This window comes from Panthera uncia, chromosome B1 (assembly GCF_023721935.1).
Source record: "Panthera uncia isolate 11264 chromosome B1, Puncia_PCG_1.0, whole genome shotgun sequence".
In the NCBI taxonomy this organism is placed as follows: Eukaryota; Metazoa; Chordata; class Mammalia; order Carnivora; family Felidae; genus Panthera; species Panthera uncia.
Genome location: NC_064811.1, coordinates 69,955,587 through 69,970,480, shown reverse-complemented (window position 1 = coordinate 69,970,480; position 14,894 = coordinate 69,955,587). Strand labels below are relative to the sequence as shown.

General features: G+C 38.3%; 1 protein-coding gene across 8 annotated transcripts in view; it reads right to left on the bottom strand.

Annotated features, from left to right (window-relative positions):
• Nucleotides 1–14,894, bottom strand: part of AFF1 (ALF transcription elongation factor 1) — a 265,697-nt gene that overhangs the window by 227,543 nt on the left and 23,260 nt on the right. For all 8 annotated transcript variants that reach the window (XR_007457826.1, XR_007457825.1, XR_007457824.1 and 5 more), the window contains one exon: nucleotides 7,151–7,576. The gene's annotated coding sequence lies outside the window, so the exon portion shown is untranslated. The remainder of the gene's footprint in view (nucleotides 1–7,150; nucleotides 7,577–14,894) is intronic.

Genomic DNA, 14,894 nt, shown 5'->3' with positions numbered 1-14,894 from the left:
GAAGCCATTCATTTAGGGTGGTGGTGAAACGTGCCACTGGGTCTTCACAAGAGACATCACAGGAAGATCTGAGAAGCCACCTTCTCTGCTTTGTCTTGCAGTGTCCCTCCAGTGCCCTCTGCTGTAAGGCCTAACATTACACCTGCTAGCAAACGAATTGTTTACAAGGTCCAACTCCAAGTGACTTTGGAGCTGACAGGCAATAAATTGATAATAAGCCTCTCCCAGTTTTTTCCCCTATTCAGTGTTGTCATTATTCATCCATGTTCATTGTGTATAGTTATTGAATATACTGCCTTGAGCACCCTTCCTAAATATATTTTTCTTTCATTGTTTTTTTGGGTTTTTTACTATTTTATGGGTTGAAGAAAACTAACAATAATGAAAATGACTTGGCCCATAGAAATGGAAAGTAATTGTGTCAGTGGAATGCAATTTATTATTTCCTGGTGATTAGACCATTTTGTATCTTTTTGTAAATTCATTCTAGCATTCCTTGTTGCCTATATATGTGTGGTTATTTGAATTCTCCTTTGATCTAGTTGTAACATCTTATTGGCTTCCTCATTAATTAATGAGGTAAACAAAACTTCTGATCCCTTTTCATTTTATATCTGTATGAGGGTTATATTAACTTTCAAAACAAATTGTATCTTAGATAAGTCAGTCCTAGGCGAGATCGGGCACGTTCAGGGTGGTATGGCCATAGACTAATAAGTCAGTCCTAGGGTAGCCAAACTCATAGAGTTACAATGTAGAAGGGTGGTTGCCAAGGCCTGGTGGGAGAACATGGGGAGTTATGATTTAATGGGTACAGAGTGTCAGTTTGAGAAGATGAAAAAGTTCTGGAGAAAGATAGTGGTGAGGGTTGTACAACAATGTGTATGTAGTCAATACCACCGAACCCTACACTTAAAAATGGTTAAAATGGTAAATTTTGTTATGCATAGTTTACCACAATTTTAAAAATAAAAAAATTTTAAAATTATACTTTAGGGGCCCTGCCTAGCTTAGTTGGTGGAGCATGAAACTCTTGATTTTGCGGTGGTGAGTTTAAGCCCCATGTTGGATGTAAAGATTACTTAAAAATAAAAAAATCTTTTAAAAAAATTATACTTTAACACTATGTTAATTGCTTTTCAAGTTCAGTCACAATTTTACTATTCTATTACCTAAAGACTAAAGACTAACTTGCAAAGTTAACCTCCAAAAATTTATATATGAAATAATAATGGAAGAAGAGGGGCACCTGGGTGGCTCAGTTGGTTAAGCATCTGACTCTTGACTTTGGCTCAGTCATGATCTGTGAGTTTGAGCTTGCTTGGGATTCCATCTCCCTCTCTCTCTGCCCCTCCTCCCCTGCTCCTTTCTGTCTCTCTCTCAAAATAAAAATAAATAAATAAAAAATAAAAGGTTTAGTAGAATGTTAAAGTATCAAAGTGTGGATATATGGATGTTTGTTGTAAAGTTCTTTGAACTTTAAAAAAAATAATGGAAGAAAGAAAATGGTTGATATTTACAAATGAACGCACGTACACAACAAATGAGGAAATATGCAAAACTGCTACAGTCCTTGTTTTTGTAACTGGTCACAAGGCCATAGTTGATATTTATGATCCCCTTCTTTCACTATTTATTCTGTATTTCCTTTGCTCTCAGCCAGAAGCTCAGCTGGTCAATTTCCTAGTGGAGTGACCTAAACCTACCTTCCTTAAAGCATCTCAGTCCTCAATATTCCTACTGCTTCCCTTTTTGAATATGGTTTTTTATTAACACTTACTATCGGGCATGGAAGTACTAAGAGATGCCCCAGGAAATGCACTGGGTTCTGGATATAGTCCTACTTGTACTCATGGGTTAGCAGCGACCTAAATTCCCTCTTGGTAACTGGGATCAGTCCAGCAGTAGAGAGATTCCTTTTACTGCCTTTTGGTTTTGTGACATAAGAAGCCCAAGAGAGCCAGCTGGCAGCCTTACTTTCCAATTTAGAGCATGCATTGTTGTGTCCCCTGATGGAAGCATTCCTCCCTTTGGAACAAAGACCTTTAATTTTTTTTATTTTTTTTTAGCATTTTTATTCATTTTTTGAGAGACAAAGAGAGACTGTGAGCAGGGGAGGGGCAGAGAGAGAGGGAGACACAGACTCTGAAGTAGGCTCCAGGCTCTGAGCTGTCAGCACAGAGCCTGATGCGGGGCTCAAACCCACGAACTGTGAGATCATGACCTGAAATCTACTGCTTAACTGACTGAGCCACCAGATGCCCCTGGAATGAAGACCTTTAAAAACAGCAAATCTCAGAGCTGCATGGATGGGAAGCAAAAATTTTGTGAGTAGATTAGGTGATATAATAGTGAGAGGATCTACTCCCACCTACATCCCTTGATTCCCAAATCCACGTATTCTGGCTGTGGAGGAGACAGCACTATGTAATGACCTCTGATTCAAAGTATGCACTGCATTTTTCAAGACAGAATCCTGTCTCTGAAGACGTTGTCTCACATCTGGTACCATAACTGAGTTTTCAGTAAGCAATTCCACTGTTAAGTTAAAGTAGCCACTTACGGATGATGCAGTATGTGGTAGGACCACTTAGTTCTATAGGCTTAAGTTCACTGCTGTATTTCTATTGGTATGAAATGAGTTTCTTGATCAGACGCAGTGCTGTGCAGAATCCCATGGTGAATAAGACATTCTGTGAGTCTATTGATGGAGGTCCTGACAGAATTATGGATAGAGAAGACATCTATACCAGGAATATGTGTCTATTATAGTGAGGAAGATTTTCTGCCCTCTCAACAATGGAAGGATTCCAATGTAATCAACCGACTACCAGGTGGCTGGGCATTGGTGCCTTATCAGGGGGCCAGTGCTGGTCTCTGCTGTTGGCAGATAAGGCACTCAGCAATAGCATTAGCCAGGTCAGCCTTGGTAATGAGAAGTCCATGTAGCAGAGTCTATGGCTAGCTTCCATCCCTGCCATAGTCTTTATTCATGGGCCCATTGAAAAAGCACTGGGTGTCTGGGGAAAGAGGTTGTCTGACATCCACAGAACATGCCATTTTGTCCACTTGATTATTAAGAGCCTCCTCTGTAGTGAATCTCTTTTGGTGATCATTCACACAGACAAAAATATATTCGCAGTCTGTGTCCTTTCCAGGAAGACCACCAACATTCTTCTTCTCCATACTTTTTTTCAATCTGTGTACTTAGCCCTAACCATCCAATCAAATTGTTAGCAACCACACATGAATAAGGGTAGGTACATAATCTGTCTTCTCACATCAGACAAGGCAGATATATTAGTTTCCTCATTTCTAAGTGACAAATGAGGCGGCTTAGAACAACAAAAGTTTATTGTCTCATAGTTCCGGAGGCTAAAAGTCTGAAATCTAAGTGTTAATAGGGCCATGCTCTCTCTGAAGGCTCTAGGGACTGATTATTTCTCTCCTTTTCCTAGATTCTGATGGCTGCTGGGACTCCTTGGTGTTCCTTTACTTACAGATGTATCATCCCAATCTTTGCCTCTGCAGTCACATGGCATTTTCCCTGTGTATTCGTGTCCAAATTTCCCTCTTCTTATAAGGACACCAGTTACTGGGTTAGGGTCTACCTTAGTCCAGTATGACCTCATCTTAACTTGATTACATCTGCAATGATGCTATTTCCAAATAAAGTCACATTCATAGGTTCTGGGTGGACATGTATTTAGGGATAGGACACTATTCAGTTCAGTACAGTAGACAATCCTATTATGAGCATTTCCCTTCCCCATTGCCCATTAGGGTGATTTCTTTCTTTCTTTCTTTCTTTTTTTTTAACGTTTATTTATTTTTGAGACAGGGAGAGACAGAGCATGAACAGGGGAGGGTCAGAGAGAGGGAGACACAGAATCTGAAACAGGCTCCAGGCTCTGAGCTGTCAGCACAGAGCCCAACGCGGGGCTCGAACTCACGGACCGCAAGATCATGACCTGAGCCGAAGTCGGCCGCTCAACCGACTGAGCCACCCAGGCGCCCCTAGATGATTTCTGAGTGGAGTTTTGCCTAAGCATATTGCAATGAAGTTAAAATTTAATTACAAAAGGATATAATTTCACATATTTGAAAATTAAGTTACATATTTCTAAATAATCTTTATGTTAAAAAGGGAAGTGCAGAGTAAATTAGTACTTAGAAATAAATGATAATGAGGGGCACCTGGGTGGCTCAGTCGGTTGAGCGTCTGACTGTGGCTCAGGTCATGATCTCATGGTCCTTGAGTTCGAGCCCCATGTTGGGTTCTGTGCTGACAGCTCAGAGCCTGGAGCCTGCTTCAGATTCTGTGTGTGTGTGTGTCTCTCTCTCTGCCCCTCCCATGTTTGTGCTCTGTCTGTCTGTCTGTCTCTCTCTCTCTCAAAAATAAACAAACATTAAAAAATTTAAAAAAAATAATGAAAATACTACATGTAAGCACTTTTGGATCACAGATAAGGCAGTTCTTAGAGAAATAAATGATAATTTACATATATTTATTAAGAAACAAGATAGTTTTAAAACAAAGCAGCTAAATAATTACAGTATGTGAAAAACAGTAATATCTAAGAAACAAGAAGGAAGCAAATAATAAGAAAATAAATAAAACCAATAATATTTTTTAAAAGACAGAAAATACTAATGAAATATTAGATGAGATGAAAATCTCTGGCAAGATTGAGAGAGAGAGAGAGAGAGAGAGAATAGAATATGAAAAGGGGGAAATTAACCACAGTCTCAACAGAAATGAAAACTTAATAAAAATAATATTATGAATAAGTATATATAAATAGATTTTTTAAAGTTCTTATGTATTTATTTTTGAGAGAGAGAGTGTTAATGGGGGAGGGGCAGAGAAAGAGGGAGAGAGAGAGAATCCCAAGCAGGCTCTGCACTGCCAGCACAGAGCCTGACCCAGGGTTCAGATCCATGACCTGAGCCAAATTCAAGAGTCAGATGCTTAACCAACTGAGCCACCCAAGCACTCCTGTAGGTAAATACATTTTAAAACCTAAATGAAGGGCTTAGTCAGTTAAGCATCCAGCTTTGGCTCAGGTCATGATCTCATGTTTCATGAATTGTAGCCCTGCTTCAGGCTCTCTGCTGTTAGCATAGAGCCCACTCCAGATCCTCTGTCTCCCTCTCTCTGACCTCTCCCACTGGTTCTCTCCCACCCCCTCCTCTCAAAATGAATAAATAAACTTAAAATAAAATAAATTTAGACTAAATGAAATGGACAAAACCCAAGAAACACAAAACTGCAAAAATAATGCAAGAAGAAAGTAGGAACTGGAAAAGATCGATAAGGATTAAACAAAACATAACAAAGTCTCAAGGCCTACATGGTTATACAGATAATTTTTACCCAAAGTTTTTTTTTTTTTTTTTTAAAGTAATCTCTATACCAACATAGGGCTTGAACTCATAACCCTGAAATCAAGAGTTACATGCTCTCCCAAATGAGCCAGGCAGACATTCCAATTTCTACCCAAGTTTTAAAGTATAATTAATTTAATGTGTAGTATATAATTACTTAACAGTGAACATGAAAACAAATGGAGAAATCTTAAATATATTCCTTTGAGATCAGGAAAAAGAAAACACTGTCCAATATTACTGATGATATTACTGTCTTGATCAATGGTATTAGGAAAGAAAAAAAAGCTGATGGGATATAAGAGATAAAACTGTAATATTTTTCCAGATAATATAATCATCTATAGAGAACAACCAACAGAATCAAATTATGAACTTAGAATAATAGAGTTGAACAATGTTTCTGATACCAACACAGCATACACAAATTAGTTTCATTTCTCTACATCAAAAACAGTAAACTAGAAGATACAATTTAAGAAAAGACACCATTTAATTTAGCAGCAATATACTTATGGAGAAAAATGTCAAACTGTAATAAATGACCTGGGACCAGAGGATGATCTGAACAAGTGAGAAGATATTCCATGCATTTGGGTGGGATAATAATAATAATATTATTATTATTATTTTAATTTTTTGAGAGACCATGAGTGGGGGAGGGGCAGACAGACAGGGGAACAGAGGATTCAAAGTGGGCTCTGAGCTGACAGCAGCGAATCTGATGAGGGGCTCAAATTCACAAACCATGAGATCATGACCTGAGCCAAAACCAAGAGTCAGATGCTTAACTGACTGAGCCACCCCAGGCGCTCCTGGGATAACTTATTAAAAAGATACTAACTTTCCCAAATTAATCAATAAATTCAATGTAGATTCCATCAAAATTTTAGTCGAAAATTTTAAGGAATTTGTTAACTTACTCACAGAGAAGAGTAAAAGTCCATAAATAGCTAAGTCAACCTTAGAAAAGTAGAATAAAAAGTAGGTCTTGCTTTATCAGATATTAGGGCATATTACAAAGATGCAATAAGAAATACTGGATGTTGTTAACACAGAAATAGATAAGAAACTAAGTTGCCATATGGAAACAATAAAACTGGATCTCTTCCTAACATTATGTACAGAGGTAAACTAAAGATTATTTAAGAGCATAAATATGAAAGATGAAAATATGTATTAATAGAAGAAAATGTACAATTTTTTTCAGCAAGGAACTTGGGAGGTGAGAGCTAACCACAGACAGTGACAGTGGGGATGGAAGGATCACATAGAAGATATTTGGGAGGTTACCATTGACAGACTCTTATCCAACTCTCCCTTATACTGCTGTCTCAGAGTTTGGAGGAGATAGCAGAAGTGGGTATAAATGTATAAATGTATACACATATACATTGCTTTATATTATGTAGTTATGCATAGTAATTTTGTGGCAGAGTGTTATAAAGGGAATTGAGTTTGTAGTCAGAAGACCTGAGTTTAAGTCATAGTTCTTTCATTAACTAAGTGTGACCATGAGCCTTAGTATTCTCAGCTCCATAAAGTGGATGGTCAAAAAAAGATAAAACCTGTTATGAACTAAATATAGAGCTCAACCTACCATTACTCAGTTTTTTCCACTTGGACATCCTCCTTCCTATTATAGTTGACTTTGGTAAATGTCTGTATCTGGGAGTATTCTTTCTTTCGCACATTATAGATAGCTCAATCCAAACAGGATCAGACAAAACAGCAAAACAAAGAGAGGAGGGGGAATTATTACCTCTTGTAGATTTAAAATCCATGAGTAGATGTAACATCTAGCATGGCTGAATTCAGATGCTCAGAATAGGTTTTAGGAAGCTGTCTTGCTCCATCTCCTCGTTCTGTTCATTGGGTCAGGTGTGCCCCATCTGTTCCGAGAAGTTTCAGGCTTATGTCTTCACAGTCCCAAGATGCAAAACACTTCTTTTGCTATAAACTCTCCCAAAGGTTCTGGGATATATGCTGTTTGAGTTAACTTGATTCCTTCTTTCATCCTTGCGCCAATCACCGTAGCCAGACTTATTGCTACTTATGGTGGTACTTATGTTGATCAGTGTAAGCCAATAGCATGTGATCATTCCTTGAACTTGGGGTGCGGTCAGGTGCACCCAAACAATGAGTACTAAAAGTGGGGTGGGGTAGTTTCCCAAGGAAATACAGGGCTCTGAAATAAAAAAGGAGAAGAAGAAGTTTGTGGTAGAGAAAAAGAATAGGTATTTATTATATATTTTCCTTTTCTTTTGTCTTTATTGTTCATTTTGACAAGAAAATATATACAAAAACATTGCAGGAACCAGAGACCATTGCAGAGACCTGGTGATTAGCCCCTGGGGAGGGCCCTGACTTGAATTCAAGGATGGCTGGGTACATGAGAGATAGGGTTGTGTAAGAAGACTAACTTGCAAGTTGGTAAAGGCTCTTCCTCACCTCCTGATCAGACAGAGAACTTTTTTTTTTAAATGACTTTATTCAGATATAGTTCATACCATACAATTCACTCATTTACAATGCACAATTCAATAGTTTTTTGGTGATTTACAGAGTTGTGCGACCATTATCACCATCAATTTTATTTTATTATTTTTTTAAGTTTATTTATTTATTTTTGAGAGAGCATGAGTGGGGTAGGGACAGAGAGAGAGGGGTAGAGAGAATCCCAAGCAGGCTCCGTGCTGTCAGTGCAGAGCCTGACGTGGGGCTCGATCTCACAAACTGTGATATCATAACATGAGCCAAAATCCAGAGTCCACACTTAAACAAATGAGCTACCCAAGTGCCCTAGAAACTCTACATCCTTTAGCTATCATTCCCCCTCCCCTCAATTCCCCCATCCCCACCAGCCTTAGGCAACCACTAACTATTTTTTGTCTCTATAGATTTTTGTATTCTGGACATTTAATATAAATAAAATAATGTAATATGTGATCTTTTGTGACTGGCATCTTTCATTTAGCATAATGTTTTAAGGTACATCCATGTTGCTACATGTATTTGTACTTCTTTTTTATGGTTGAGTAGCATTCAATAGTATACGATGGAATACTATTCCATTGTGTAGATATATCACATTTCAGATATAGATATATCACCCATTCACTCATTGATGGATTTTTGGATTGTTTCTAGCTTTGGGGACTGTTTTTAGGTGGAAATATATTTTCATTTCTCTTGGGTATATATTCAAGGGTGGAATTACTGGGTCAAATAGTAACACTGTGTAACTTTTTGAGGAACTGCCAGACTATTTTGCTAAGTAGCTGTATCACTTTCACCAAAGTTCCAATATCTCCACACCTTAGCGTGATCTTTTTATTATCTGTCTTTTAAAATATTACAGCCGTACTAGTAGGTGTTACGTGGTATCTCATGGTTTGTTTTTTTTTTTAATTTTTTTTTCAACGTTTTTTATTTATTTTTGGGACAGAGAGAGACAGAGCATGAACGGGGGAGGGGCAGAGAGAGAGGGAGACACAGAATCGGAAACAGGCTCCAGGCTCCGAGCCATCAGCCCAGAGCCTGACGCGGGGCTCGAACTCATGGACCGCGAGATCATGACCTGGCTGAAGTCGGACGCTTAACCGACTGCGCCACCCAGGCGCCCCGGTATCTCATGGTTTTGATTTGTATTTCCCTAATGGCTAATGATGTTGAGCATCTTTTCATATGCTTGTTGGCCATTTGTACATCTTCACTGGAAGGTCTATTAAATATATATATATATTATATATATATATATATATAAAATATATATATATATAAAATATATATATATGTATATAAAGCTTATATATTATATATAAGCAATTGTCTTTTCACTTTCTTGATAGTGTCCTTTGAAGCACAAATTTAAAATTTTTGAAGTCCAATTTATTCATTTTTTCCATTGGTCAGTTGATTTTTAACATGCTACCCTTGTTGCTTTTTTTTTTTTTTTGTAATTATTTTTTTTTTGAGTATAGTTGACTTCAGGTGTACAACTTATTTTTAATTTTTTGTTTATTTGCTACACTTGTTGCTTTTAAACCTGGTACTTGGTACAAAAGCTTATCTCAAGCTTACCTCTGTTTCTTTTATACATAAGATCTCACAAGTACTTCAGGTGAGTCAAAAGAATGTTTAAAAAAAAAATGACTCACAAGCATGGGACATCAGAGCCTGAATAAAGTGAGAAGGACCTCTACTCAGGGGTGGCCAAATGTGAAAGGTTAGAACCCAGAGAAACTAGGAGAATATCCATGCATGGGGATGATTCAGAATTGGGTGCGGGAGCCCAAAAAAGGAAGGAAGGCAACCACACATGGGAGCATCCTGGTGTGGAGAGTCAGAACCTGAATAGGCAATGAAGGGCATTCATGCCGGGGTGGCTCAGTGCACTTGAGAGCCCAAATGGCATGAGAGGGCTTTGATACTGAGAGTACAGTAGCCTGGAATAGAGTATTTGTATAGAAGTGAGATGAGAAGGGTATCTGCATGGGGTGGGCGGGGGGGGGGGGGGGGGGAGAGGACAGTGGAGGTAATGGGAGATTGATTATATTCAGGAATATTGATAAAATGTTAAGGATAACAAGGGCCAGGTTCCCACAATTGGAGAATGGATTAAAAGTATACAAAGGAAGAGAGGCGCCTGGGTGGCTCAGTTCGTTGAGCATCTGACTCTTGATTTTGACTTAGGTCATGACCCCAGGGTTGTGGGATCAAGCCCATGTTGGGCTCCATGTTGAGTGTGGGGCCTGCTTAAGATCCCCTCTCTCCCTCTGCCCCCTTCTCTGCTCATGTGTGTGCTCTCTCTAAAAAAAAAAAAAAAGTATAGAAAGGAAGAAAACTAGAATGAAATTTGTGGTGGATTAGAATTGGAAGTATTGGTGTAAACTCACAGTTTTTAATATAAAAAGATCAATATAGAAATGTACATGCATTTACATATATGTATTCACATATACATGTCCATTCATGCATAAATACATATGTACACACATGTATTGATTAGAAACGCCTCCTGAAGGAACTTGGAAGTAGTGACATCTCAATAGTAATGAGCAAAAACAGTCCCCAGATCTTGGTTTCTAAATATCATTCTGAGAGCCAGTGAAGCAGCTTACATAAGGATAAAGGTGAGCATTGACTATTGGGAGACTGTTCATTTCAGGAAGGCAGAGTGGGGCCATTTACAATGGGGGCACAGGGGCCTGTAGTGGCTTGGAGACCAAGCTTTGGATCCACACCAAGAGTGAGTTGGATCTCAGTTCTGGATTTATCAGCTAAGTGATGTATTGACAATAGGTTCCTTAACATTTCTCAGCCTCAGCTCCTCATTTGTAAATAGGACAATAGAAAATAGAAAGGGAAAAAGTAAGTCAAATGCCTGGCACGTTGTAAGCGCTTAGTATTCTTACTGGGAACACCAGGAAGGCATATTGTAGTAGTGAAAATAAATCACAGAAATCAACAAAAACAAAAAGACTCTGAAAACTTTCCAAAATCTTCATCTAAGCTCAGAAGGCCAGGAATTTGGTGGAGTTCCAGGGGCTTTTCAGTCCCGTATACCAGCTATGAAATTAATGTGTAATGCTTTTGTGTTAATTCTGCCTATTAATAAAATTTGTGGTACGAGATCTGACCCATGTGTTGGATAGTCCGAAGAGTGGGGTGCCACATGGGGTGGGATGATAGGAATTATGCCAATTTGATTTCATTTCAGAGAACTAACTAGCTGGGGAAATTCCTATGGAAGTGGGCTGCCACTGGGATCTCCCTACTGCTCAAACCAGAGTCTTCTGTTTCCTTCCTCCCTCAATAGTGCTTACATCTAATAAGTCATCACGCCTTTTCTTCTCAGTCTCCCCATAGTTGTTCTGCTTCTCTTCACCACCACTCTGGTTCCAGCCTTCCATTCTGACTTGGTTACTTTGTGAAAAACTTTGTAACTGGTCTTCTTGTCCCTAGTTATTACATCTCCAAACCACCCCTATCCTGCCACATAGTAAGTTCCATTTTTCCAAGGATTAATCTGCCCACACTGAAACTCCTCAAATCCTATTTCTTCCATGATAAAATTTGCCTTCCTTAGATGGCATTCAAGGACCTCCTGCTATGCAACCAGCTACAACCAACAGAGGCCATTCACTCCCTATTCCTTGGGACCATATTTCACATTTCTTTTTTTTTTTTTAATTTCATTTTTCATATTTCACATTTCTATCTACACTTTTCACCTAAGCCTTCCTTACTTTTCCTTTTGCAATGATTGCTTCTTTTTATATCCTGTCATTAAAATGTGTTAAGTCATAGTTTAAAATGCCCATAACAAAACAAAGAGTGTGGATCAGTCTCCTGTCCATCACAATTTCCTTCTCCTTGCAGGCTACGACTTTCACTCTTGTTGATTATTTTCATATCTTCATCCTCATTTCTAAATAAAATGCTTAAGTTGCTATTCAATTAAAAATTTTCCCAACAAACAAAAGTCTAGGACCAGACAGCTTCACAGGCCAATTCTACCAAACATTTAAAGAACAGCTGGGGCACCTGGGTGGCTCAGTTGGTTGGGCGTCTGACTTCAGTTCAGGTCATGATCTCACAACTCATGGGTTTAAGCCCTGTGTCAGGCTCTGTGCTGACAGCTCAGAGCCTGGAGCCTGCTTCAGATTCTATGTCCCCTCGCCCTTTTCCCCTCCCCCACTCATGCTCTGTCTCTCTCTCAAAAATAAATAAACATTAAAAAAAATTTTTTTAAATAAAAAAAATAAAGAACAGTTAATAGCTGTTCTTCTCAAACTATTCTAAAAAATAGAAAAGAAGGAAGGAAAACTTCCAAATTCATTCTACAAAGCCAGCATTCCCTTAGAGCAAAAACAGATGAAGATACCACAAAAAAGGCCAGTATCTCTGATGAACATATGTGCAAAAATCCTCAACAAAATACTAGTACACGGAATACAATAATACATTAAAAAAAAATCACTCACCATTATCAAGTGGGATTTATTTCCAGGATGCAAAAGTGGTTCAATATTCACAAATCAACATGATATATCACATCAATAAAAGAAAGGATGAAAACCATATGATCATTTGAATAGATACAGAAAAAGTATTTGACAAAGTACAACATGCATTCATGATAAAAATCCTAAATGAAGGAGGTTTAGAGGGAGCATATCTCAACATAATAAAGGCCTTGTATGAAGAACCCACAACTGACATCATACTCAATGGGGAAAAACTGAGAGCTTTCCCCCTAAGATCAGGAACAAGACAATGATGTCTACTCTCACCACTTTTATTCAACACAGTACTGGAAGTCCTAGCCACAGCATTCAGACTATAAAAAGAAATAAAAGGCATCCAAATCGGTAAGGAAGAAGTAAAACTTTTACTATTTGCAGATGACGTGATACTATATATAGAAAACCAAAAAACTGCTAGAACTGATACATGAATTTAGTAAAGTCACAGGATACAAATCAATGTACAGAAATCTGTTGCATTTCTACACATTAATAATGAAACAGCAGAAAGAGAAGTAAAGAAAATAATTCCATTTACAACTGCACCAAAAATAAAAAAGTACCTAGGAACAAACATAACCAAAGAGGTGAAATACCTGTACTCTGAAAACTATAAAACATTGATGAGAGAAATTGAAGACAACACAAAGAAACAGAAAGACATTTCATGCTCATGGATTGGAAGAACAAATATTGTTAAACTGTCTATACTCTCCAAAGCAATCTACAGATTTAATGTAATCCTCATCAAAATACCAATAGCAGTTTCACAGAACTTGAAGAAACAGTCTAAAATCTGTAGGGAACCACAAAAAGACCCTGAATAGCCAAAGCAATCTTGAAAAAGAAAAACAAAACTGGAGGTATCACAGTTCCGGACTACAAGTTATATTACAAAGCTGTAGTAATCGAAACATTACACGGTACTGGCACCAAAACAGACACATAGATCAATAGAATAAAATAGAAAACCCAGAAATAAACTCACAATTATATGGTCAATTAGTCTTAGACAAAGTAGAAAGAATATCCAAAGGGAAAAAGACAGTCTCTTCAAATGGTGTTGGGAAAACTGGTCAGTTAGATGCAAAAGAATGAAACTGGACAACTTTCTTATACCATACACAAAAATAGACTCAAAATGGATTAATGACTTAAATGTGGGGGCATCTGGGTGGCTCAGCTGATTGAATGTCCGACTCTTGGTTTCAACTCAGGTCATGATCTTGTGGTTCATGAGTTCGAGCCCCAAATCAGGCTCTGGGCTGACTGTGTGGAGCCTGCTTGGGATTCTCTCTCTCCCTCTTTCTGACCCTCCACTGCTCAATCTGTTTCTCTCTCAAAATAAATAAATAGGGGCGCCTGGGTGGTGCAGTCGGTTAAGCGTCCGACTTCAGCCAGGTCACGATCAAGCGGTCCGTGAGTTCGAGCCCTGCGTCAGGCTCTGGGCTGATGGCTCGGAGCCTGGAGCCTGTTTCCGATTCTGTGTCTCCCTCTCTCTCTGCCCCTCCCCCGTTCATGCTCTGTCTCTCTCTGTCCCAAAAATAAATAAAAAACGTTGAAAAAAAAAATTAAAATAAATAAATAAATAAATAAAAAGTTAAAAAAAAAAAAGGCCTAAATGTGAGACTCGAAACCATAAAAATCCTAGAAGACAGCATAGGCAGTAATGTCTCTGACACTAGCCATAGCATCATTTTTCTAGATATGTCTTCTGAGGCAAGAGAAATAAAAGAAAAAATAAACTACTGGGACTTTTTCAACATAAAAAAATTTCTGTACAGCCAAAGAAATAATCAACAAAATTAAAGACAACCTGCTGAATGGGAGAAGATATTTGCAAATGACATATCCAATAAAGGGTTAGTATCCAAAATATCTAAATAATTTACACAACTCAATACTCCCAAAACAAATAATCCGATTAAAAAATGGGCAGAAGACATGAACATTTTTCCAAAGAAGACATCCAGATGGCCAACAGACACATGAAAAGATGCTCATCATCACTTCTCATCAGGGAAATACGAAACAAAACCACAATGAGATACCACCTCACACCTGTCAGAATGGCTAAAATAAAAAACACAAGACAGGCACCTGGTGGCTTAGTCGGTTAAGCATCCAACTCTTAATTTTGGCTTAGGTCATGATCTCATGGTCATGAGATCGAGCCTTGTGTTGGGCTCTGTGCCAGGCATGAAGCCTGCTTAAGATTCTCTCTCCCTCTCTCTGTCTCACCCCTATTTGCGCACTTTCCCTCTCTCTCAAGAATTAAACAAAACAAAACAAAACAAAACAAAACAACGTTGGTGAGGATGTGGGAAAAAATGAACCCTCAGGCATTGTTGGTAGGAATGCAAACTGGTGCAGCCACTGTGGAAAACAGTATGGAAGTTCCTCAAAAAATTAAAAATAGAACTACCTGCTATCTAATAATTGCACTACTGGATATTTACCCCCAAAATATGAAAA